The 27,420-nt window shown below is 48.5% G+C and overlaps 1 protein-coding gene and 1 long non-coding RNA gene across 3 annotated transcripts in view; one reads left to right on the top strand and one right to left on the bottom strand.

The window, feature by feature from the left end:
• The window catches only part of KCNMB2 (potassium calcium-activated channel subfamily M regulatory beta subunit 2), a 202,154-nt gene that overhangs the window by 43,517 nt on the left and 131,217 nt on the right, over positions 1 to 27,420 (top strand). The window lies entirely within an intron of this gene.
• On the bottom strand, positions 1,085 to 3,150 carry LOC111093925. Its single transcript, XR_005384059.1, has 2 exons — positions 2,913 to 3,150; positions 1,085 to 1,301 (listed from the first exon to the last, which is right to left on the bottom strand). It is a non-coding gene; the product is annotated as an uncharacterized LOC111093925 (long non-coding RNA).

The following is a 27,420-nucleotide window of genomic DNA, read 5'->3' on the forward strand; positions in this document are numbered from 1 at the left end:
TTCCAAAAAAGTATGTATTGGTTCTTTATGAGTCTTTTTTTTTAAGATTTTATTTATTTATTCATGAGAGACACACACAGAGAGAGAGAGGCAGAGACACAGGCAGAGGGAGAAGCAGGCTCCATGCAGGGAGCCCGACATGGGACTTGATCCCGGGACCCCGGGGTCACACCCTGGGAGGAAAGCGGCGCCAAACCGCTGAGCCACCCGGGCTGCCCATGAGTCTGCTTTTTTGTTGAATTGTTTCCTAAACTGATTTCTAAGTCATTTTTTGAGTCATTGGTTTAATTTTTTTACCCCATTGATATCCACTCTGAAAACCAGCTGATGACTAACTTCCATTGTCTTGATTATTGGACAAAGCTTACTTTTTTTGACCAATGGTTATTTAATGCCTGTAGTATGTCAAGTTCTATTTTCTGAAATACTGTTGATCATCTTCCATACTCTTGGGCATCGCATACCAGACCACTCTGTCCCTGCTAAGCCTGTGTCTTTTTGTGTAGGCTTATCCCTGCCCCAACCCCCGAGGCACTGAAATTCCAATCATGCTAAGCTCTTCAGGGGTCAAGGCTTTGAAGATGCTGTTCTTTCTGGAACACCCTCCTCCTTACTTATGTACCCAATATGTGTGACATGTTTGATCAGTAGCAGAGAGGCCCCTGAAACAGGAGAAAAGTGAACATGGAGAAGAATATTAGGGGATATGTGGGAGGCAGAAAATAGGGTGGATCATGTAGGATCTTATACTCAAGTTAGATGGAACATAATTGAAAAGATCATAGCAAAGTTGTGGCATGATGGGTTGGTACTTAACAAAGAGCTCACTCTGGCTGCTGTGGTGAGAATGGTCTGTGGGAGCAGGGGCGTATGAGAAGAACATAATTAGGAAGATTATTTAGGAAAGATTAATTAGGAAGAAATTGCCTGAGCAAGAACTTAGTTTGGAAACAGTGGGGTTGGTGGAAAGAAACCAGAGTCTGAATATATTTTGAAACTAGAGACAATAGGATTTACTGATGAGTTCATATAGGGTAGACAGAAAGACGGTATCAAGGATGACCTCCAAGTAGGGAGGCAGAGCAACTGGAAAAATGGGAGTAGCCATTTATTGAGATGTAGCAAAAGGAACACATTTTCAAGGGATGATAGCAAATTAGAAATTCAGTCGAAGAGATGTTGAACTCGAGATGGTTGCATTGTTGGAGGTTGAATACAGGAGTCTAGACTTTGAAGGAGAAGTTGCATCTCGAGATATTAATTTGTAGGTTGTCAACTGTAGACATTATTTACAAGTGAGCCTAGATATAAAAGGAACGTTAACATAGAAACATTTTAAAAAGTGAGATGAATTAATAAATGAATTAATTATGCTGATTGAGATATTAGACTATTCGACTCTTCATTATTGATACGGTGAATACGATTATCAGCTTAACTATGGAATCACTGAGCGATTCTACACCTCAGTGGTCGTATATTCGCAAAAAAAAGAAGCAGAAATCAATAATACATCAGTATGACGGGGCTGTTGAGTTTTAGATGGATATCACAGCCAAAAGGGGCTTGGACACATTAAAAACTTCTCCCACGCTCACGTGATGGTTTACATTTTACGATCTTTATCAGTCTACGCTGTGCCTGCCCCACTTCTGCACGACGCCTCCCTGAGGAGCCCCAGGTCTGCCTCAGCCTTAGCTACAGACCAACACAACTTCCACAGGGTAATAGGCATCCCGAGTCCTTTTCCAATTCATAGTAAAGACTGAAAACCTAAATGGTCCTTCTGGCTACCATCCAGCAGGTCAGTAGCCCTATGTCTGTCTTGGATCTGGGTTAAACCTCCAGGAATACCCTCGGGCACCGACACTTGGGCCTCCTAAAGCAGCCCTGTGGGAGAGGAAAGGTGCCTGAGAATGCATGTGGACCCCCCTCCACCCAACCTCCTCACTGCCACACCTGCCACCTTGTGCTTGGACTGGTACCCTCAGATGTTGAGGCACGCGTTTTCTCCCCACATTTGACAACTCTCCGTCGTTAGCCTCCTGTCTTGGACGCCTTCCCTTTATGGACTGAGGTTCTGAGTCCTACTCACACACTCGCCTCCACCCAGATGCAGATGGTCTGTTTTAACAACCTTTCCTCAACAACCGTGCAGGGTAAGAACAATGACCACTGATTTTTATACTTGCTACACTCTTGGCCTTTCCCTACGTTATCTAAACTATACGAAAATTCTAAGCAGAAAGACATTTTCTATTTTACAAATGAAGGAACAAACTCAGAATGACGTGACCAAATTCCTAGGGTCGCATAGCAGCTGGTGCCTGGAAGCACTGAGATGTGAACCGAAGTCTACATTAACGCAAAGTCCAAGGTCTTTCCTTAATTCTGCACCAGCACTTCCCCTCATCATGACCTTGTCCCACTCTCCATGAGACAACATCAATACAAGTTAAATTATGGTCTGTGTTTTCCCCTCTGGGTGAGGTTAACTGTTCCTTGTTTCCCCTTTAAACGATCCTTTAGAATGTTCCATGGTCTTCTCCCATCCTCTGTGCCCCTGCCCCCACCACCACACCACTACCCTGAAGAGGGTCAAAACCTTGTTAGAAATAATAAAGTCCATGAATGAATCGGACACTTCCAACAACAGCCAGATTCCAAAGACCTTCCATGTGTCTAAAAGACAAAAGATCCAATTTTGTATCAGGCTCCAAATTTGCTTCTCAAGCAGCTACCATAAATCTGTCCCAAAATCAAAAGACGTGACTTATAAGAGAACTTGTTCCAGTTAACACGTCTACTCCATTGTTTGCTTCAAATCAAGGTTTCTGTGTCGCTTATGGCTGGAGAGAAAAGAAGAGGGTCAGTGGGGTTTCCTTCCCGAGGCTCAGGCTTCCCAGGTGTACCTGCCCATCTTCTCTACACAGGGCCAGACACCCTGCGGACACTTGGCACTCATAAAGGAACAGGGTTAGTCACAGTCTCGAGCTACCTGCCCCAAACAGGCGTCATGGGGAGGCGTTTAGGTCAGAAGCTGACATTCTCATGCCTCTTGCCCGTTAAGGATTCTTATCACGTCACATAGGAGGCTCCTCGGCCAGTTGGAAAGCATCGCCTTGCTGAATCAATTATGACTGCAGGCCACTCCGGAATGTTATGTTGATTATGATGTTAATAGGTACAAAGATGCGTAGCGTGAGGCTTGGTAACGACTCCATTAACGTCTAGTTTAGAGTTTGTTCCCAATATCATCATGATGACAGAGAAAACGACCCATAGGACATATAGTCCTGGAGAAAGTAAAGCTCACTCTAAGGGTCCTGGTGTCGAAAAGCCACTTGCCTCTCCCCAGCTTCGTTCCCCTTGAAATGCGCACAACACTGACTTTGCACAGCCAGGACCCCAGAATAATCAAAGGGAAAATTCCGATTGTGATAAAATTGGCATGCAAAGCATGAAAGTGGGGACAAAGTCACGCTGTCATTTCCACGACTAGTGCGGTGATACAACAAACACAGCATTCCCCGGAAATTGCATTAGGACTCCTGAAGCAGAAATCTTGGAGGTGCTGGGGCACCCCCATGTCAGTAATTTCGCATTAATACATATGAACGATGTGCCTTCACCCTTCATTTTCCAGGCTGCCATGGGCACATGGTTTGCACGGTTATGGACAAGGTATTTGGGGCGCTGATTTTCATTTTTCCCTCTCTGACCAAGCTCTGCTAGTAAAAAACAAAACAAAACAACAAACAAAAACAAAAACAAAAACAAAACATAAAAACAAAAAAAACAAAAAAAAGAAACAAAAAACAAAAAACAAAAAAACAAAAACAAAAACAAAACAAAACAAAAACAAAAACAAAACAAAAACAAAAACAAAAACGAAAAACAACAAAAAAACAAACAAAAACAAAAAACAAAACAAAAACAAAAACAAAAACAAAAACAAAACAAAACAAAACAAAAACAAAAAACAAACCAAAACAACAAAAAAAAACCCACCTGACCCTGTTTATAATCTCTTTGGCTGCAGTTCCCTCTGTTGTGTTGGCTCCGCAATATTTCAAATATTAAATTCTGGGGAGAGAAGAAATGGCGTGGAAAGCAAATCATGAAGCCTTAACAAGAAATCAGATTTTTGAACTTTTGGAGGGAGCATCGTTTGATGACAAAGATCTAGCAAAATACAGGACAAGGGCTAAGGTATACAGACCTTGAGCTTCTCGTGAGAGTCTAACACCAGCTCCGAATCTCAGCGGAGCATACAGTCATGTGCTCAGACTACCTGGCCTTGCAGCCACACGCTCCCCATCTGAGCCCAGGCAGTAGTTCCAGGTAGGAAAGGGTCTGGAGGCGTGAGCTTGGGATTTGTAGACGACTCTGGACGGGAGTCCAGCCAAGTGATAACTGCACAGCCACACTTTTCTTTTTTTCTTTTTTTTTTCTTTTTTTTAGCAACACTTTTCTGAGATGCAAATTATAGATAATAAATGTCTATAAACCCCTACAGAATTTGAGTTGGTCTATAAAGGTAATCAGACTTTTTAGGAATCCGTTAGATGTTTCATTCATTCATTCATTCATTCATTCATTCATTCTGAAAAGGAAACTTATCCCAAGGATACACATCAACCATAAGCCAGATGGCGAGGGAGGGAGAGAGAAAAAGAAAGCTCTAGTTGCAGTAGAGTTTGTTCGTTGATCACTTGAGACGGGGAGGGCGAGGGGTGGGTAATGGAAGGCAGGAGCCAACATGAAACGGGTGGCGGTGCTTGACCCGCTTCCGGGGTGGAATGCCAGTCCGTCGGGGGGATGGAGTGGAAACGGCTGGAGTCAGAGGGAACCACCTAAGCAGGAGGATGGGATTAGAGTGTGCTTGGGCCCAGGGAACCTCCTGCCACCCAAGGCGTGCAGGGCCATGTTGAAATCCAGCATAATCGGAGAAAAATTGGACTCTCAGAGTCTTGTGAGGCATGTTAAAGAGAATATATTCTTTTTTTAAAAAAAGATTTTATTTATTTATTCATGAGAGACACAGAGAGAGAGAGAGAGAGGCAGAGACACAGGCAGAGGGAGAAGCAGGCTCCATGCAGGGAGCCCGATGTGGGACTCAATTCCGGGACCCCAGGGTCACGCCCTGGGCCGAAGGTGGCGCTAAACCACTGCACCACCCGGGCGTCCCAAGAGAATTATGTTCTTTCTTCTAAGTCAGTTGTTCTAAATTCTGGTTGCACATGACGCTCGAGGAGCTTCTGAAATATACTCCCATCCACCCGAGGAGACTGAATTTATTTGGTTTGGGGAAGGTCCTGAAATGGCAATTTTCAGTGCTCTCCAGGGATAGCTTGGGCTGCGCACGCACTACAGGGATGAAGTGGCGCCAAGAATGTCTAAGCAGAAATGTCAAGGTCACTCCGGTGTTTTAGACAGATAAGTCCAGCGGATGAGTGGAGGATGGGAGGGAGCTGGAAGCCAGGTGAAAACCACCAGTCTGTTCTAGCCTTGGTTCACCGAAGCTCTGGATTTATGCAGTTTTTGCAAAGGTCACAAAACACTTGCCTTCGATTTGTCTTTAAAAACATTTAATTACTGTTAAAAGAATAAATCGACAGAGATTCCAGGATGACATAAATCAAATTTTAACACGTCAACAGTGGTTGAATTTATGTCTCAAATTTAATTCAATATTCTCCCGAGGTGTTTAGTTGGTGAAGAGCCTGGAATTATAAAGCAACTTATTTTTTAAAAGGGGGGGGGTAGGGAGAGTCATCAGGCTACAGGATATATATATATTAATTTATTTTTATTTATTTATGATAGACATAGAGAGAGAGAGGCAGAGACTCAGGCAGAGGGAGAAGCAGGCTCCATGCCGGGAGCCCGATGAGGGACTCGATCCTGGGACTCCAGGATCGCACCCTGGGCCAAAGGCAGGCGCAAAAAATGCCCCAGGATATATATATATATTTTAAATCCACCAAAACAGAACATACATCAAATGTTAAGAATGAACAGCCACACACACACACACACACAAAAAAAAAAAAACACAGAAAAAAAGAATGAACAGCCACCCAAGACTCCAAATACCTGTTTTTTTTTCATTCTCATTCTCCTACATTGACTTTTTTCTTGTGCATTTGCTTTTTCACAAATTGTGACACAATACACGGTGAAAATGACCGTCTTAGCCATTTTTAAGTTACAGCCCAGTGGTGTTAAGTCTACTCCTACTGCTGCGCAGTCTCAGAACTTCGCCATTTTGCACCGAAACTCTATTTCCATTAGACGGCAGCTCCCCATCACCCAGCACCCTCCGCCCCCGAAGCCACCATGCTTTGCTTCTATGGATTGGACTGTGTTGCCGCCTCACGTAAGGAGCATCGTACGTACATTCCGCCTTTTGTTTGCCTGATTCATCTATTGATGAGCACCTGGTCACTTCTGCCTCGGCCACGTGAATAGTGCTGCTGTCAACACGGGCACAGGTGTCTCTTCGAGACCCTGCTTTGGCTTCTTTGGGACACATGCTCTGGAGAGGACTGCTGGATCGTACGGTGATTCAATTTTTTAAAATTTTTTTAGGAAGACCTTGCCTTTTAGTAAGTAGAATCCACACACCCTCATAAAAAGCAGTTTTGTCTATTTTGTGAAATGGACTTCTGCTTAGGAATTTATTTAGAGGGCAGCCCGGGCGGCTCAGCGGGTTAGCGCCGCCTTCAGCCCAGGGCGTGACCCCGAGGTCCCGGGATCGAGTCCCGCATCAGGCTCCCTGCATGGGGCCTGCTTCTCCCTCTGCCTGTGTGTGTGTCTCTCTCTCTGTCTTTCTCTGTCTCTCATGAATAAATAAATAAAATCCTAAAAAAAAAAAGAATTTATTTAGAAAAGTTAATCGGGGAGGAATCCTCTGCATTGCAGTCGGGGGCGGGGGGACCGCAAGGCAGAGCTGGTAGGAACGGAGAAGCAGGAGCAGAAATAGATAAGGGAGGTAAAGAAGGGGATTGGGTCGAGGTCTCGGGGCCCCCTCCCTGCTCTTGAGGGGTTGCGGCCCTGTGGGGAGTCCTGGGTTGAGTAAGAATAATGCAGGTGTCGCTGGGTAGCATGAGCTGGGGTCAGGGCACGTCTGTCCACGAGCACTCAGAGGGGAAGCTGCTATAAGGATCAGAGAAATAGCAAAAACCTGCACTGTTTTCCTGGCCTGTTCTCAGTAGCTTCTCCAGGTCCCGGGGTAGAGAGAGCGCACGGAAGGTCCTCACCTGGGGGGCCTGTGTCCTCCCCTGAAAGCCCAAAGTTGACAGCACGGCCAGCAGGCTCCGCGTGTGCTTTGGAGAAGCAAGTTGCCTGAATTTTACACATCAGTAGAGAAGGTTCCTGTCAAAGGGGAGCCCTGAGAGCAGTGCCCCAAGCAACCGGGAGGGGCCAGGGATGGAGAGGGCAAGCAGGGAAGGCCAGGCCAGTATGCAAACTCTTGGCCAGTAACTGCCTGCGCACCTTGAGCGGCCTTGGCCAAGAATGGCGAGGGATGGAAGTGTTGGTGCCAGACTGACTCATCGGGTGGCTCTGCGATAACCGGGGTCTGCGCGAGGTCTCCTCGACGTGTCCGCGTGGTTGGGGCAGGAGGAGGCGGGAAGGTGGGCCCAGGGTGACGGGCTCCGGCGGAGGCCTTGGCTGATGCTGCACAGGCCGGAAATCCCGGAGCAGCTGCGGGGCAGCGCGGAGCCACAGGCATCTGGGCCCCAACCAAAGTCATTTACCCAAAAGTCTTTTTTGTGGTTCACCTATGATGCACCCAGAATCCCCCCGATTGCCAAGAGAGTGTTGGTGAATGGAGCAAACGTGGTGCGAACCCTCAGGGAGCCTCCAGAGGATGCAGCAGGCACGTGACCAGCGGTTGGGCTAAGCGGGGCCGTTGAGCAGTAGACGTCGCCCAGAGGGCCGTGGAGGCTGGAGCTGAGGAGGAGCCGGCACCCGAGTGGGCCCTGGGAGGCGAGGGAGACACCGGGCGGGGCGAGGCCTGGGTTCTCGGCAGAGGAAGCAGCACATACAAAGGCCCTGCGGCAGGAGAGAGGCTGACTCGGAGATGGGCGAGTCGTTCAGGAGGATGGTCTTGAAGGGAAGCGGGCGTCGGGCCTGGGGACATCCTCGCAGTGTGCCGAGCGCTGGGACCACGCGGGCGACTGAGCCGGGCAAGGCGGTGAGTGGCCCGTCCGAGCGCACGCGGGGACAGGCTCGGCTCGGTCGCAAGGCCCCTGTCCTGCGAGCCCCCACGTCTTGCAAGAATTTTTACGGATGTGATGTCATAACGGAAAGTAGATCAGTTCTCAACCTGTGCGTGTGCCACCCGAAAACAATGCACAACAGTTAGAACACTTAGATGGGTAAGAGCATTACGGATGCACTTTTTGTACTTTTGTACGTATAGATTTTACATTTAAAAAAAAAAATCTAAAAAAAAAACATCTATTTGTATTTTTGTGATTTTTTTTTTTTTTTTAGAGGGAAAATGACACCCGGGAAATAGAACCCACAACCTATATGGCATCTTAAAGACGGGGCCGCACACTGCAGCCGGCGCCATGTGGGATGGTTTTGTGGAGAAAGAACAGGTGTTAGCGCCCTGTAAGATGGGCAGGACCTCTGTGGGTCGGGAGGGGAAACCGGGGTAAGGGCTGCAGCGCAGGCGGGGGAGGAGGGAGCAGGGCGGCCCAGTGTGGGCCTGTGAGGGGTCGCTGTGGGAGCGAGACCCACAGGGGACCAGCCCGGAGGGGCCGGTGCGGGGCGACCCCATGCGCCCCCTGCACCAGCCACGGCGTCCGCAGGCCCTCCAAGGGCAGCCCCACGACCACGACAGACTCACACCCCACGAGGGAGGATGTGGGACCAGAGGCAGGAAAAATGACCCCAAATGCAGAGAAATTACCTGCGCCTGGGATAACGGGGTCAAATCAGCACAATGGGAGCCTGACCCCCTCCCCGGCCCCCTGCAGCCCCCTGCCCGGGCCTGACGCAGGCCCTCATGCCTCGCTTCTCCTTCCCACTCCTTTGCTCTTACTTCATCCTTTGGGCCTCGTGGGCCTCAGCTTGGGCGTTTCTTCCAGAAATCGCGGCCTGCCCCCCTCAGCAGCCAGCTAGGTCCCCCTGTGTCACCCCCTGGAGCGCCCGGCGCGTCTCCTCCATTGCATTTATCATGATGAGCAGCTAAAAACTGACATTTAGGCTGCGTTGCTGATGTCGGTTCCTGGTTCATTCCCTTACAAGTCCTCGCTTATCCCCCGAATAACCCCACGAGGAAGGGATTAGCAGGAATTTGGAAGGGAGTGCGCTCACCCCCCAGAGGGGCCAGCTCACATAGGGGGGGTAGTCGGGAGTACGGATTATTAGACCAACATAGAATTTAGAACCAGGCTGAGTAAGTTCTTTTTTTTTTTTTTTTTTTCTGGAATAAGTTCTTCTCTTGTTTCTACCACTTGCTATCTGCAAGACCCCCAGAAAAAATTGTCTCATCTTTTTTTTTTAAGTTGTTTAATCTCTTGGCCTCAGTTTCCCCATCTGTAAAATGGGATGACATTATTGCCTCACATAAAATTGTTTGGAGGATTAAATAAATTAAAACTTGGAACAATGGGGCAGCCCGGGTGGCTCAGCGGTTTAGCACCTGCCTTTGGCCCAGGTCGTGACCCCTTCCCCTGAGGTCCTGGGTTCGAGTCCCACGACAGGCTCCCTGCATGGAGCCTGCATCTCCCTCTGCCTGTGTCTCTGCTTCCCTCTCTCTCTCTCTCTTTGTGTCTCTCATGAGTAAATAAATAGAATCTTTAAAAAAAAAAGAAAAAAACTTAAAACAAGACTGTCACATAGTAAGTGTAATACGTCTTAAAACTATGAGTTGCATAATAATTTGTTTAAAACGTGCCTCCTCATCCGTCCTGGGGGCGGCATCTGTCCGTAGAGACTGTCTACCGCTGCGGGGCCTAGTGCCTAGCATCGCGCCTAGACGCGGTGAGCGCCGGGTAGATATTTGATGAACGAACAAACAAAAGGCTGACTTCGGAGCCTTAGCACGCGCCACCCCTGTGATTAGAGCGCTTTAAAGCTTACGACGCATAGTTCGTTATTATTTTGTTTGATGCTGCCACAGACACAAAGACAGGGGGTGACCTTATTCCTGGGTTGCCCTTGAGAATGTTCAATCTCCAGAAAGTCGTTTGCTCAAGGACACACAGCTGTAAATGGTAAAAGCAAAAGAAGGCCCTGGCCCCTGACCCTGTGAGGCCGTGGAACACCCAAGGACGGCCTGGGGGTAACCACCCCGAGGGGTAAGCCCCCTCCTCCACCCCTCTGGGTTGCCCCAGGCCTGAGCCCGGCCGCGCCAAGACTCTCAAGCTTTGCCCGCAGCCTCCTCTGGGGCTGAGCTGGTCCTCGGGTGACCGAGCCCCTGCGGCCCTGGCCTCACCCAGAGCAGGCCTCACCGAGGAGCGCCCGCGGCGCATCATGACAACGTGGGACTTTCTGCAGAGAATGACCGGGTCATGAGGCCGGGTCCCCAGGAGATTGAGCCACATCCACACAGAGAGTCCGTGGGCCAGACACGTGGACTCGGCCCACTCTGGGCAGAGCCGTCGCTGTGGAAGGCCAGACGCTCAGGAACCGACTGGAAGGCTGATGCGCTCGGGGCGGGGGGCGGGGGGGGCATCGCGATGCACCGTGGGACGCGTCTCCGCCAAGGGACGGCTGGAGGCCGTTATTCTTGCTGCAGTGGACTCCGTGCAAGGCTCTCCGGGCCCGCTCCGCGCGCGCTGGCACTTCTGGGAGGAGCATCAGAGGTCATGGGTCCACGGGGGAAGCACAGTTCCCTGACTTATACAGCCTTTCAGTGTCACTTTGGGGTGGAAGGGGGGGGGGCATTGGGAGCTAACAAAGTGCTTGAACACGGATGCAACAGGTATTCCTCTCCCCAGTCTACACCGAGGCGGCTAATGGCATCTCCGTCCCCGCACGGCGGGGAAAAGTTGTGACCTCGAATCTTACTTCTAGTGGCGAACAGACCCTTGGTGCCAGGGACGCAAACTGGGTAATAGTCAGTGACTCGGGTGTAAGTCAGGAAACGTCTTGATGTTCTAATCTGGGTCCCGTTTCATGGATCAGTTACAGGTTTAAACCAATCCACTGGGGCTAATTTCAACACATGGTCATTATCTTCCAGTTCAGTAGAAAACAAAAATAATAATATTGGGATTGAAGACTTAACAAGTGTATGTAATTTATTTCAGGCTTTCTCTCATAGTTTGCCTCTGTGCCAATTCCAGGTTTTGCAAAAAAAAATAAATAAATAATAATAATAATAATAATTAAAAAGATGCCCTATCAATGTCTACAAATGGTAATTAATGAGGGACTACGTTCAAGGCTCCATTCTCATGACATGGGAGACCCATCCACGGTATCCTGGGTAAAGCCCAGCGAGCCCGCTCTCGAGTACCAGGTCCACATGGGTCTGGGCTCGTAGGCAGACAGGCCCAGGCGCCCCCGAGACAAGGTCCCGCAGCCCGGGATCCCCGAGGGACCAGAGTGCAGGGCTGAGAAACTCCATGGGACGCAGCTGCCCACTTCAGAGCCCAAGGTCCCCAGGGACGCGCACCTACTCGTCCCTCCTGTGTGGGCCCCATCCCCTTAGCTAAGCCGTTAGCTCCCGGGGCCCCTCGTGCCCCCACCCGGAGGGCCCTGAGCCACGCTGGAGCCAACGCGCTGCCACAGGCCTCCGGGAAGGCAGATCCCCCTTCCCTCCATCCAGCCTCCGTCAAGACAGAGGCCGACCGTTCCCAGTGGACCTATTTCTTTCTATCTTTGGTTGGTTGACACCCAACCCTTGAGCAGCTCAGCGTTTTTATAGATGTTTCTCATTATTGCCTTGGATTTTTAGAAACACATAAATTCTTTTTCACAGCTGCAGAATGTCCGCACTAAAACCTCTGACTAAAGAAAACAGCTGAATTCGCCTGTGGAAACCATGTAAATGCTGCCTATAGGGTCGGCTCCTCCATTTTAGGCCTCCTTGAGAAGCCGACCCTATAGGCAGCATATAGGCTTCCTCGACACGATACCTCATTCATTTGGTGAGATCCATTGCGGTCTCATGTTAATGGTTTGCATAATACTTTGAATTTGGGGGCCCTCAGAAGAATTCAAGTAGCTCTCCATCTTCTAACCTACACCAAGAGTTCTAGCAGGAAAAAAGAGGATGAAGGTCGCCTCAAAGGAGGTGTGGCGTGAGGAGGCCCGGGGCAGTGTGCAGGAGGCGGGAGAGAAACAGCCCCGCAGTCAAATCCCAAGTCTTCCCACTTCGCGGGGAATTTGGGCAAGTCATTTCGTTCTCCGGAACCCGCTTCCTCCTCTGCAAAAGGGGCTGTCGTGAGGCTCGAGGGAGATCCCGTGTCTACAAACCTGGTGCACGGCGTATGTTCAAGACTCATCTGCTCACCTTTCCACCCTTCTCAAGCAAGGGTCAGCTGCACCATGTCCCTCAAAACGTATTCACTACAGAAGGTCAGACCTTGGCAAGACTTGCCCTACAAAGGGAGACTCGACTTCGCCCTCAGCTACCGCTAAGGAGAGTAGAAGATAGTGGGGAATCCTCTGTAGACCTCTGCTCCGGGCAATGTTCACTCGAGAAAAGATACTGCAAAAAAAAAATGACAAAGGAGGGGATCCCTGGGGAGCTCAGCGGTTTAGCACCTGCCTTCAGCCCAGGGCGTGATCCTGGGGTCCTGGGATCGAGTCCCACGTTGGGCTCCCTGCATGGGGCCTGCTGCTCTCCCTCTGCCTGTGTCTCTGCCTCTCTCTCTCTCTCTCTCTCTCTCTCTCGTTTCTCATAAATAAATAAATAAATAAATAAATAAATAAATAAATAATTTTTTTTAAAAAAATGACAAAGGAAACCTGGAATCGGAGAGACCTGGATTTGAACACCAGTTCCCCCGTGGGTCACATGTCAGACCTGAACAAGTTATTTAATATTTCTAAGCATCTGTCCCTCATTTATGAAGCGAAAATTAAAGTCTCCCGCAAATAGCTGTGGAAAGGATCAAATAACGTGTCCGCCACACGGTAAGCACTCGAGCAGGATCATTATTGCTATCGCCGAGCCGCCTCACTCTGCCAACGATAAAATCCAAGCTTAGAAAGACGGTTCATAAATGCCTACGTCTCCTTAGGTCCCGGGAACACCATCCTATCGACTGCCTCACGGAGGCGGAGGGCTTGGGTGAGCGAGATTATTTACGAGCTTTGAGGTCTGTTTCATTCTCTGTTAAAAGGCTAAACTTCTGAAGGGACCCTCCAGAAAAGCTGAAATTCTTTATGTTCACGATCGCCCTATCTTTCGGTTATCGGGCAATGCTTTCCCTTAAATGTACGGCTGCAAAGAAAACGCTGTCATCAGTTATGCTGTGTCCCTTCATTAAATTTGCCTTTGAAGCTGGTTTGAAGTCAGATTGTGTGGCTTTGAATATCTGTTCAGGGAGTCAGGATAGAAAATATTAGGAGGATATTTGGTCACTAGAATGATGCAGAAACCTAAAACCCTTAGTTCTTTTTAAAGGAACTTTCAGGGACACCCGGGTGGTCCAGCCGTTGAGCATCTGCCTTTGACCCAGGGCGTGACCCCGGGGTCCTGGGATCGAGTCCCGCGTCGGGCTCCCTGCACGGAGCCTGCTGCTCCCTCTGCCTGCGTCTCTGCCTCCCTCTCTCTGTGTCTCTCATGAATAAATACAATCAGTCAATCAATCAATCAATCAAGGAGCTTTCACATTCGTTCTCCTTGGAGCATCAGAAAAATGATACCTCATTTTGCCTTTTTTCACTCTTATAATAACATTCTCCAGGAAACAACATTTCCCTCAAATGTTCTGAAACCTCTTCAGCTTGTCCCTGAAAACCTTTTCATTTTCTTTCATCAAGGTGACCAGGTAATTTATGGTCACAGGTAGAGAGGGACAGACCCACAAGCTGCCGATTATGCTGCTTTAGCTCCACGAGCCGTTTCAGCCCCGATTTGCTCAAACCTGTAACACGGTACTTGAATAGGTTGTTGCTCCTCAAAGGCGATAGTCCCCAGTACAATCAAACACCCTGCTCGTGGCATTTCAGTCGCTGATTTTCCAAAGAAAAGCCAGGAATATAAATTGTGACAGAGAAAGAAAAATGAAACTTGAATGCCCAGAAGGTGCTGACGAGGCCAACAGCGGCTGCGCGGAAGCAGCTCGGGTGAACCTTCTGGCCCGTGTCCACGACGGCAAAGTAACCACGGAGCCGGCTTTAATTAAGAAAGCAGCTTAGCCCCAGATTAATTATATAAGGTCTTCCTGCATATTTGTAATGTTTTCAAGATACATTCAAACTCACGTGAATGACTCTGGAGCTAGGCCGTTGAGTGTCGCATCCGGACTCCCCGGGCACTGCCCCCCTTCTTCTTCCTCAAGACCCTCCTCGAACTCCCCCCACCCCCAGGATCCCGTGCAGGGCTTAACGCAGGAAATGGAGGTGAGAGGGCGAGAGCACTTGGCTTTCCTTTGCTGACACCAGACTCTACCCCCAGCTCATCTTGCAAACGAGGATCTCCTGAAAAGGAAGCCTGTGAACAGCAACGAGGGCGGTTCTGGTCTCTGTCAATGGAAGCGCTTTGGGCATTTAACTTCCTATGACACACGTCACGAACCAGAGAATAGATGTGGCCAGATGCTCAGGGAGGTTCATCAGCCGTCACCCCTAAGGTTAGGGAATGAAGGTTGATGGCTGAGATCTAGCGACATCCTCAGGGAATTGCAGCTGAAAACGACGGAGACGAGGAGTGTTGGTGGACGCCGTGTCCAGGGTTCGGATGGCTCGAGGTGTCGCCGCCGGGAGCTCCGACTGGATGCACCATCCGGGGCACGTCCCAGACTCTACCGACACGGGGGCACGGGGGGGGAGGCCGCCTCTGACTTTTGCATTAAGGATCCCCAGACGGTCTCCTGGGACTGGGGGAAAAGGAAAACCAAAGGGGAGAGATGGAGATGCTCAAAGCAAAGTCAGTCTCTGCCCCGGATACGATACCTCCAACTATGTGCATTTTTTAACCGTTATACTTATTTCCAAGAACAGACTCCCAGTTTTAAATTCTACATCGTAACCCCAGATGCCTTACTCCAAGCCCCAGTTAGCTTTCTAAACCCCTGTTCTTTGGTTCCCCTCCTGTATTTTTGGTACGAGCCCTATTGAGTTGCTCGCTGTTCTCTGGAGATGGTCCCACATTTTCCTACATGTGTCCATCTGTTCACACCACTTTCTCCCTCTGGATTTATCATAAATAGCAGCTTCCGTGGCTTAGAGCCAGCAAGGGTGAACTGAAGGTAATTCTGTAGGAAAAATTACCAGGGGCAAAATGGCTCAACTGTCCCGGGAGGGGGGGGTGGCAAAACCCAAATTCTGTATCAAAATTATGAGGGGCTGTGTCGAGTCGAAGAGCAATAAAAGTGCCAGGCCCATCTGTGAGGTTTGATCTGGTTGGGGTGAGTATGGGCGTTCAGGAAGCATAAGAAACAAACAAAAAAAGGAAGCATAAGAAACATTGAAATCACCCTGGGACTCTCCGTCATGAATCAGAGAAGTCTAGAACCACGTTAGTAGGGTCCCGTCTGAGGACTAAGGCTGCCGATAATCGGAGATCACAGCCGTCTTTGCGTATTGTTATATGACATTTTTTTGAGCACCTGCTGCAGGAACAGCTTTACGATAGATGCTGATAGATACACAAGGATCAATGGGACAAACTCCTTGACCTCCAAGACCTGTGGAATGAACACAAATAATTCCAGAAGTGACTAAAAAGCCAGAGGAGAATGGGAGGCCGGGCTCGTGGGAATAGCCAATGGGGAATTCCAAATTAAACCTTCTCATTAAGCTTGGGCCCGTCCAGAATAAGGCAAAATGCACACCTCCTTGCTTTATAGGGCGTCCTATATTATAGGCCGGTGCATAATAATGGCGCACGGGGATAATGGTGCTGAGAAACCCGGGAGGACATAGCATGGAATGTCTGCCCGCGTTACCAGGCATTGCGTCTCTCGTCATGCCCAGCACGGCCCGGAAGCGCCGATGCCTCCATCTCCCCCATGCCAGTGTCCCCTGTGCCCTTTCTCTCCTGCTCTCCCTTCCGTGGATGAATGACCGTAATGTCCACCTCCCTGAAGTTGCTTTTAAGAGACCACCTGATACCGCCGAACCATTTGTGTTCAGGTGAAGACCGTGGCAAGCGGGGTGGTATCCCAGGGCGGCTTCAGCTCCCTCCCTCCCTGACAGGTTCCAGCAAAACCCTCCTAGGACCCACGGCCCACTAAACCTACAATCCAGATGGTGTGAACATAAAATCAACGTCAAAGTAGCGTCCTCAGCCCTCCCAACAGGACGGCCACCCACTATGAACTCCAAGGTCATGGCCTGTTAGTGAACTATACTGGTTCCAGGCACAGAAAGAAAAAAAACCCTTTCCAGACTCTTCGTTATGCTTTGTCACCTGGACCCTATCAAGCTCAGGTTGGGTCTAGTCACAAGCTCTTTCTTAAAAACAGTTGTGCCCACTTGGAGATCTGATAACCAGACCGTGAGCTGCAGATACCGGCTCAGACTAAACCCAAGGAAGGGCCGAGGCAGCAGACACTGCGCCGTTTCTTCCCTCTTCTCCGTCCTACCTCTACCTGCCCAGGTGCACGGCGGCAGCTGTCACGTGTATTAGCAGGTGCAGGTCAATGCAGATGACCTGGGCCTCAGACCCGCCGAGGGCCATGTTCTGTGACATCAGCGGACTCTGCTCTTAGGGCTGGAAATGCTAAAGTAGTTTTTAGAAAAATTTTCTCTGAAAGCCTAACCACCTTCGGTGTTTTAAGGAGCAAATTACGATGATCTGAAAAGGTAAACTCTCCTTGTTTGGTGATGCTTGATGTGAGGGATTTTTTACAAGCGAAGAAACAAACCAAAAGCCTCCGTAAAACCGCACAGCATCCTGAAGACAGAGGAAGCGCTTCCACGGTTTCCCGCTGGAAGTCCAGCTCTCCGAGTCTGCAGATGCCTGGACGTCGAGAAAGGCCGAGACTCTCTCTACTCTTCCTTTTTTTTATATATATGTAAATTTATTTTTATTGGTGTTCAGTTTGCCAACATACAGAATAACACCCAGTGCTCATCCCATCAGGTGCCCCCCTCAGTGCCCGTCACCCAGTCACCCTCACCCCCCGCCCTCCTCCCCCTCCACCTCCCCTAGTCTGTTTCCCAGAGTTAGGAGTCTCTCATGTTCTGTCTCCCTTTCTGATATTTCCCACTCATTTTTTCTCCTTTCCCCTTTATTCCCTTTCACTATTTTTTATATTCCCCAAAGGAATGAGACCATATGTTTGTCCTTCTCCGATTGACTTACTTCACTCAGCATCATCCCCTCCAGTTCCATCCCCATTGAAGCACATGGTGGGTATTCGTCGTTCCTAATGGCTGAGGAATATCCCGCTGTACACATAGACCACAGCTTCTTTATCCATCATCTGTCGATGGACACCGAGGCTCCTCCCACAGTTTGGCTATCGTGGCCATTGCTGCTATAAACATCGGGGTGCACGTGTCCCGGCGTTTCACTGCATCTGTATCTTTGGGGTAAATCCCCAGCAGTGCAATTGCTGGGTCATAGGGCAGGTCTATTTTTAACTCTTTGAGGAACCTCCACACAGTTTCCCAGAGTGGCTGCACCAGGTCACAGTCCCACCCACAGGGCAGAGGACTCCCCTTCCGCCACATCCTCTCCTACTCTTCTTAACATGATCCCCGGAGGTGAAAATTACTTCCCGCTCCCCAACCCTCCTGGCTGTCTCCCCCCCTCGGCTCCCCCCCGAGCTTCCGTCCTTTCCATGACTGATAAACCTCTGGTGCTTCTGAGGTTTCTGGGGAAGGTGAGTCATGGTGATGCTGCTACGCTGGCCAGAGGGCCCTGAAGGGGGCCGACTGGTGGGGTCAGTCACAGCCACACGCAGAGACTGGGCGAGGGGCCCCCGCTGCTCAGCCCCAGCAGCCTGCTTGCACTTTATTGCAGGACAAGCCAACAGGATGCCCAGGCTGGGCCCCGCCAGCTTCCGTTCCTTGATTCCCTTTGGCTGCGCACGTCCAGGGGCAAGTACCACGCGGTGAGCGCTGCCTGGAGGCACGGCCCCTCCGACTGGGGTCCGGGTACTTAAAGAATGAGAAGGATTGAAGAGTTTGGTGACAAAAGGTGGGACCAGAGCTACAGACTAAAATTCGACTTGAGGATTTCAGCGTCTCTTGCCCCTCCCTCGGTGAACTAATTTGGGTTTTACTAAGAATTTCTAGTCTTAATGTCATCGTCAAGCCATAGGAGCATGACCGACATAACGGCCTACATGTCATCTGTCCTAATGGAGGAAACAGAAATTCTAGCCACTGCTTCATGTCATGCATGGTTTCCAGCTTTGCCTGGAAAATGTTTTCCTTTTACTTATTTTTCTATTTTTTTATTTTTTTAAAGATTTTATTTATTTATTCATGATGGGGGGGGCAGAGACACAGGCAGAGGGAGAAGCAGGCTCCATGCAGGGACCCCAGGATCCAGCCCTGGGCCAAAGGCAGGCACAAAACCGCGGAGCCCCCCCGGGGATCCCCAATGTTTTCCTTTTAAAATAAAAATGTGGCCTATTTAGTTTGCATTCACTACAACCGGTTGACAATGCAACAGGTTTGGGGGCAATTTAATTGAAATCATAAATTATTCTGCATCACCTGGGAGGCGAGACTCTGCCATTCGAACACTTTTGTTTCCTTTGAAAACAAAGCAGCAGGACACCCCAGGGAAGGACTCCAGAGGCTCAAAACCCGGGCCTGCGGACTCCTGGGCTCCTGGGCCTGTCCCTCTGGCTTCATCTCCACAATAAAGGAGAGCCTGGCGGCTCCCGGAGAGCCTAGATCTAGGGGATCCCGCGGATCTTAAATCCCTGGAGCCAACTAAGACCCCTAGTTTGGGCCAACACTGCAAAACCCAAGGCCGACTCCTCCGGAGACCCGTGAACAGCTGCGTCCTCCTGACGGGAGGCCCTCGGGAGACTTGTGAAGGCGGCAAAGGGGGGAATGGGGACTGAATGTCTGGGGTGCCTGGGGCTCTGCAGACCCCGGTGGTCTTCGTGGTGACTCTAACGCGGGGCCCTGGGTGACGGCCCAGGCCTGTGTGAAGTCAGAGGCGAGTCAGTGGAGGCCGCGTGGCGAGGAGAGCCTTCCCCCCCTGCCCCCTGAGAAATCCGCGCAGGCTTTGGACTGTGGGGATCAAAGGGCACGGACGTCTGTGGCGGGGTGTGGGCGGCGGTGCACACGCGAGTGCTCTTCTGGGCGGAGGGCCTGGGGGAAGGCCAGCGGCGCCCGTGGACAGAGCCTCGGTGGGGCAGGCGCCCGGCGGCCGGGAGGTGGCCCTGAGTACCTGCTTCGAGAGGGTGCCCTGCCCGGGCCTGAACGGGAGGGCCGGAGACAAGGTGCCAGTTTGTCTTCTGCCACCAGCAGGCGGGAGGCCTGGGCCGGCAGCCACCGGGAGGATGAGCCCCCGCACACCCACGGTCGCTCTGGGCGCGCATGACCGCTACGCTTTCCACTTCGGGTGCAGCACCCAACGCCTTGCAGGGGCCGCTCGGCGCTTCCTTAGAGGACAGGCTTGGTGCCCCCCGAGCGCACCGGGTGGCGGCGGGCGAGGGCTCCGGGCGCCCTGGCGGAGGCTGGGAAGCGGCGGCGGCGGCTCTAGGACCTTCCAGATCTGCAGCTCCTGTGGGTCAGTCGGGACACAGCACTGTCTTCAGCAGAGGGAGACTGGTGTACACACGTGCACACATGTACATGCACACACACAAACGTGCACACACATGCACACACGCACACACACGCACATGCACGCCCTTGTCCCCCCGAGCCCAGGTTTCATGCCAGGCAGGAGGAAAGGCAAGAGGCCGCGCGAGAGGCCGACAGGCGGCTGCGCCTCACAGGTTCCCGTGAGTTGACGGAGGCAGCGTCTGGCAAACCACACGCCCGTGTGGCTCCCGACAGCACCGCCCGGGCTCCCGTGGCAGATCGCTCTTGCCCCGGGCCGCGTGGCCAGGTGGCACAGCGGACGGCCTTGCAGACGCGCTCTCTGCCTCTTGGGTGCACCAGGCGCTCAGCAGGGGCCACGCGGCCACATTCAAACCTGGACATTTGGGCATGAATTGGCTTCAGCTAGTGACCGTGGTGAGGATCGCTGCGTGGTAAACAGCGAACTACGATAATCCTACCAATCCAGCACTTGGGTTCTTGCGCGTCACCTAAAGCACAGCCTTTAGGACCACAAATGATTGTCACTGCCGGAGCGGCACAGTTGTGCTGTCCGTTAAGGAAACACAAAAGCGACACCCTGTGCGCACACCTCGTGCAGTAGGTGGTTTGTTCATTTTTACCAAACAAATTTCAGGCTTCAGGGCTAAAATGTATGTGATTCATTGTCTGAGTGTTTGGTGCTGTTGGAGGCTGTGACTCGCATGTGACAGTGTCTTGCTGGCAGGCCTCATGGGGCGGCAGTGAGGTGCAGTAGAGCCGCCAGGCCCCAGAGGGTGCGGGCGCAGGAGGGAGACATGGGCAGAGCAGGGGCTTTTTAAGGGGGACGAGGGGGAGGGGTAGTGTCTGTAGGGGTGATAGGTACTGGGCGTGGGGTGACAACTGCCCCGGCCCTCATACGGGTCTGAGTGAGGTGCGGTTGGGGTTCCCTGCATAGGCCCCTCTCCCCCTGATGAGGGTCCTCGGGGGCCTGCTGGTGGCGGGAGAGTTCGGGGGGGGAGCACAGGTGGGGAGACCGCCGCCATTTGGTTGGTGCCTCCCAATGCCCTCGATCCCGCTGCCCAACACCATCTCTTCCCGATTTTCCAACCCCAACTCAGGGATTCACAGCAAATTACTTCCTACACAAAACATGTCTGATTGCATGTCTCATGTCTTTGATTTCGATGAATTACCTTTTCCAGAAATACTAATAAATGCAGGCAGAGGGACCCATGTTCCTAATTGTGAGATTATGGCTTGCTGAGGACTTTAAAAATATATATAATTAGAAAGAAAAAACACGCACTCCCTCAGCCTCCTGCCACCTTGAAGCTTCAGCGTTTTATTCATCTTCACGCGCAACAAATACGCCCAAGTAGCCTAGTAAGTTGAGCAAGCCAGCTGAGGCCTCCTCTCTAGAACCCTCCTTCTCTTTCAGTGGAATCTCTTCTGAGCATTGCTTTCTCTTTCCCCGAGGTCAGGGGTTCGTGAAGTATCTTATGATACGGGCAGCTCTGGAGAGAGGCAGCTCACGGCAGAGCAGGGCTCAGCCGGCGAGAGATGGAGCGAGCAGGTCGTCATCATACCTGAGAGCCTTGGGAGGCCCTTGAATCGCTGATCTTTAGTCTCGTCTTTCTGGGGAAACTACAGAATGAGGAAAATTTGGAAGTTTCACAGCATCCCATATTGATATTACGTGGGTTGGTGAATGTAGATGATGTAAATGCGTGGGTGTAAATGGGTCATGTGGTTAATGGAGTAACAGCCAACAAGCCCATGGAGGGGGACTACTGGTTGGCCACAGGCCGGTGGAAGAAGCCCGAGGGCCACCATGACCGCCGCATACGAGGCTTGTTGTCCACGTCTGACCAACGGTTCCCCATCTCCCCTTGCCAACATCGTCTGGATGTTCCACGTGGAAGGACCGTACGGCGACCTTCAGCCTTTACGTCTCCCAGGGACTTCGGTATTTCTGGCAATTCCACTTCTGCTGTTTGTTTCTAGGGAGGCTTCCCAGCATTCTCTTACAGCCACAAAGCCTCAAAATGTATCAGATTCCTCTCAGTCCCTGGAAACCCACCCAAATCCAGCCCACAATTCACTGCCGACGCGTCCTCTCCCCCGTCGGCACCCTACGTCCGACCTCCCTGGGGATTCATTCACCGCCTCACCTCTTCTCTCCCTTGCAGCCCGGCCTGTAATCGGCCACCAGAGTTTCTCCCCGAAAGGCAGGTCGGAGCCTATTATTGTTAAACACATTCAATTGTACCCTTCAGCCTGTGCATGAAATTCAAATTCCCTAGACTGCTTTTGAGTCCCACAACCGGATTTCAACCAAGCTTGGTTTGTTTCATTCCGATCTCCTCCACGTACGCTCCTCACTGACTGAACTCCGTCATCCTCCCTTTATATTTCCCTTGCTTTCCTCCCCCTTTAGATCGCCTTCTCTATGTCTACACGTCGAAATCTACTCTTGGGTCAGGGCGCCCATCTAATGCTCCCTTTCCTCTAAAGCTTTCCCACCTCTTCCTGCCAGAAGCAATCTTGTCTACCTCTAGACACCTACAGTATTTAATCTGCACTCCTCTTCCTGCACTTTTCACTTTTTAAGATAAAATATTAAGAAAAAAAAAACACCCTTGACAAGACTGTAAACTCCGTGTAACTCATGTAGTGTCTTGCGTATGTTATGGCCCCGATACGTGTATGGACTTAAGGTATTGAATGCCTCATCGGAGGAGACAGATGTGAATACGTTACTTTTCAACCACAAGCACATTGGAAGGAACACAGAGATGAGGGGAGCCATGTAGATGGGCTGGTCTGGTTTAGACTCGCAAATTGTGGTGCAACTCCTTCCACATACGCCTCCTAAAATAGCATTGGTCCGTCATTTATTTATGGCCCTTCTAAGATTCAAGTTCTGGTCAGAAATTGTTTGACGTCAGTGAATCCAAGGAGCATCTTAAAATATACTTTGCTGTTTATGACAGAAGCAAGGTAATGTTGGGATGATTCTAGCTGACCCGTGTTGACCCTTTATGACGTACCGTGTAGTCTATTAAAAGCTTGTCATTAATTATCTCGATTCTCACAGCAATCTGATACGAGCATAAGGTTTTCACTATTTTTTCAGATGGGGATAGTGAGGAACAGGTATGTTGAATAAACTGTCCAGGATGAAATAGCTTATGGAAATCCCAGAAATTGAGCCAAAATGACTTGACACTAGAATCTACCCCCTTAACCATTACACTACACCAGCCCTAAAAGAGAATATATATTAGGCTAAACAAGTGTTTAACTCTGCCTCTGCCTCTGCTATTAGTTGTGTGATCTTGAAAAATGACTTACCCTCCACTATCTATAAAATGGTTAAAATAATACTTAGATGGCAGAGTTCTTAATAGAAATAAATAAAATAGGGGCACCTGGGTGACTTACTCGGTTAGGCATCCAGCTCTTAATTTCAGCTCATGTCATGATTTCAGGTTGCGGAATCAAGCCCTACATCAGGCTCCACACCAGGCATACGGCTTGTTTAAGAATCTTTCTCCCCACCCCCTCTCAAAAAACAAAGTATAAAACACAATAAAGAAGTAAATAAAATAATACGTCTAACTCAACCCCTAGGAGTAATTTTTCCCTTTGGGAAAAAGAGGCTCTTCTCAACTGGATCCTAAGCTGCCCATTCTCCTGCTGTCCATTCCTTCCTATTCCTGAACTTTCTGTGAGTCCCTAAGGCCTCTCAGAACATTAAAGTAAGAAGAGCGGGACCCACAATAGCACATCTACATCTGTACCCACCACTTCATTCTCTAGAACATCACAAAGACCTTTGAAATTGAAAGTTTACTCTGTATTTGGTCAAATTCTTGATTTTCGTGTCCCACAGAAAATTCTTCTATTACTTCTGTATGGAATGAGGGATGGAATTCAGTGAGTAGCGTGAGGCTGTACGAACCTCACGACTACAAGTGGGAGAGGTTTCCTCTTGCAGTTATATGTGTAAGTGTCCAGTACAATGCCTTACAGAATAGGTGCTCGATAAATACCAGTTGACTTCCCTTGCCCCAGAAGTGCCATGTAATATTGAAATATTAAAAAGAAAAAAGAAACCTCACAGTCTTATGAATTTTACTACACTTACTACCCTTACACTTTACTACACTTACTACAATCCAATAAAATGGGCACGAGATTGTAACTTTTATTGATGAGTCTCAAAACCTTGAAAAATTCCCTCTTTTTATGTTCAAAATACAGTTGGATTAGGACTCCTGGGTGGCTCAGTGTTTGAGCGTCTGCCTTTGGCTCAGGGCGTGACCCTGGGGTCCTGGGGTCGAGTCCTGTATCGGGCTCCCCACAGGGAGCCTGCTTCTCCCTCTGCCTGTGTCTCTGCCTCTCTCTCCGTGTCTCTCATGAATAAATAAATTTTAAAAATTCTAAAAGAAAATCAGTTCAATTAAAAATTTACTATTACAACAAAAATTTAATCTCTAGCACACAGAGCTCAAGTTCTCATTTTTAACAAAGACCAGCATATCAATTTTTTTAATAATAAATTTATTTTTTATTGGTGTTCAATTTGCCAACATACAGAATATGTCAATTTTTCATTCATGAGTTGTGCTTTGATTGTCATAGCTAAAAACTCATCACCAAACCCAAGGTCACCTAGGTTTTCTCCTAGAAGTTTTATAGTTCTGTCTTTGCATCTAAGTGTATTACACATTTTGAGTTAATTTTTGTGACAGATACAAAATCTGCGTCCAGGTTTGTTTGCATATGAATGGCCACTTGGTCTAATACCCTTTGTTGTAAAGACTACCTTTCCACTATTTAATATTCTTTTCTATTTCTGTTCTCTCCATTCTGTTCTACTGATCTGTGTATCTATCAGGTCTCCAATACCACACTATCTTGATTAACTTTACAGTCAGTCTTAAGTCAGTCAGTATGATTCCTGTTCTTTAGCACGATGTTAGTGATTCAAGGCTTTTGCCTTGCCAGACAAATGTCACAATCAGTTGGTCAATATCTACAAAGTAGCTTCCTGGGATTTTAACTTGGATTGTGTCAAACCTGTAGATCAGATTGGGAAAAATTGACATCTTAACAATTTTGAATCTTCTAATCCATGAACATGGGATATCTGTGTGTGTGTGTGTGTGTGTGTGTGTGTTTTAAGTTTCATCAGAGTTTGTGGTTTTCTACATATGGATTCTGTACAAATTTTGTTAGATCCATACCTAAGTATTTCTTTTGGGGGAGTACAATTTTAAATAGCACTCTTTGATTTCCAATTCTGTTTGCTTATTGCTGACATATAAGAAAGCAATTGACTTTTGTACATTGATTTTATATCTTGTGACCTTGCTATAATATGTTGTTACAGGAGACCTTTGTCGATTCTTTGGTATTTTCTTCATAGACAATCCTATTATCTGCGAACAAAAACAGTTTTATTTCTTCTTTCCTATAATGTATAACTTTTATTTCTTTGTCTTGTCTTATTGCAGTACTAGGACTTTCAATATGATATTGAGTAGAAGTAGTGAGAGAAAATTCTTGCCCTGTTCCTAATCTTAGGGGGGGAAAGCATCCAGTTTCTAACCATTAAGTATGAGGCTAACGGTAGGTTTACTATACATGCTCTTCATCCAGTTGAGGAAGTTCTCTTCCATTCCTAGTTAAATTTTTATCATGAATGAAAAAATTTCATTTTTAAAGACTCAAACTTTCCTTTTTCATCATTGTATGTTTCCAAATTGTGCTTATTTATCCATTTTATTTTTATACACTTGGTTTTTTAAATGGTATAATTAAGCCATCTGGAGATTTTTATAAGATTTACAAAATAGCTAAGATCTTGCTCCCAGGTAAAATAAATTACCGTAATCATCTGTAATAGCATACAGTAGTTTATTCTAAGTATCTATAAGATTTGTTTGGGGGAAAACAATCAAGATAGAGTTCCTGGGTTTTGTTTTTTGGTTTTTTTACCAACATGACTTTCAGCAAGTGAGTATTGTAGGAATACACACATGGAATACTTTGACATTGAGATTTTGAGAGACAAATGATGAAAATAGTCTCCAAGTAAAAAAAGCAAGATTTCTTGTTTTCTAAAAAGAGTTTATCCATGAGAAATGGCAGTCTGATAGGATGAATGTGGGATGACAATCAGAGTTCTAGCCAGGTCATTAAGTAGTTTTTCCAGTCTTAGGCAAATCACTTGACAGTTTTATAGTTTTGTGGTCCCATTTGCCAAGTGCAACGACAATAATACTCAGCACCACCAGTTGTGTGCTCCCCACGTACCCCACAGTATTAATTCAGGGATAAACAAGGTATTGGAGGTAAAACTGCCTTTTATAATCTTCAAGCACAATAGATACGGAAAACATTATTACTATTAGAAGCATACTGACAGAGTTTTACACTTAAACTCCATCATCAATGCAGTTTCATCTTCTGAGATTTCAAGTTTTAACTGACCTTCATTGCCAGGGTCAAAATCGGATGAAGTTATCAAGACTCTAAAGGCTGAATTCAAACATACCACCAATTTCCAAATCTGGCCTGAGCATACCACATGCGAATACAGTTGCTTTGTCAGTTTGTCATATTTAATCAGTCAAATGAAGAGATTGGTCATCGAGAGGGACTCATGGTGGTGAATTTGAATCAGCAGGTCAGAAGATTTGGCTCTTCTAAATAATGTAGAAACAACCAACTTCAGCTTTGCCCGACTCATGTAAAATATTGGACACAGCAAGTTATCTGCTGAGTCGATTATCCTTTCACATAGCTCATGCTGCTGAACTGCAACCATGTGCCAGGTGCCATGCAGGAAATACGGAGATAAAAAAAATAAAGGTCCCTGTGGTACCCACATAGCACGGAATACGAGTCAGTATTAAAAGAAAAAACAAGCCTACTATAAACAACTTAAGGAAACTATGCTGAGTGAAGAAGAGCCAATCTCCAAAGCATGTCTACTGCATCATTCTATGTAACATTCATGAAATAAAATAATTACGGAGATGGAAAATGGGCTAGTGGTTGCCAGGGGCTAGAGATAGGACTAGAGTGGACAGAAAGGACTATGGAGAGGTCACAGGGAAGAGTCCTGCGACGGTGGGTGGTACCGTTGAATGTCTTGACTACAGGAGTGATGACACAAAGCTAAACGTGTAGTAAAGCTGTACGGAACCATGTAAACACACGCAGGTGTATGAATAACTGATGACATCTGAACAAGTTCCAGTGATTATAGAATGTCAACTTCTTGTTTTTTTTTTATGTTGTACTGTAGTCATATAAAATGCTAATATCAGGAGCGACGGGTGAAGGGTGCACAATCTTTCCCTGTACATTTCTTTGCAACTTCCTATGACTCCCATGACTTCCTATGCATATTTCAAAATGCAAAGTTCACAAAAGACAAGGTCTCCTTAGAATATACAACACCAAGAGTGAACCATAATGTAAACTATGGACTTCGAGTTATTACAGTGTGTTAATCTAAGTTCATCCATTCTAGTAAATGTA

Source organism: Canis lupus, chromosome 34, assembly GCF_011100685.1.
Source record: "Canis lupus familiaris isolate Mischka breed German Shepherd chromosome 34, alternate assembly UU_Cfam_GSD_1.0, whole genome shotgun sequence".
Lineage (NCBI taxonomy): Eukaryota > Metazoa > Chordata > Mammalia > Carnivora > Canidae > Canis > Canis lupus.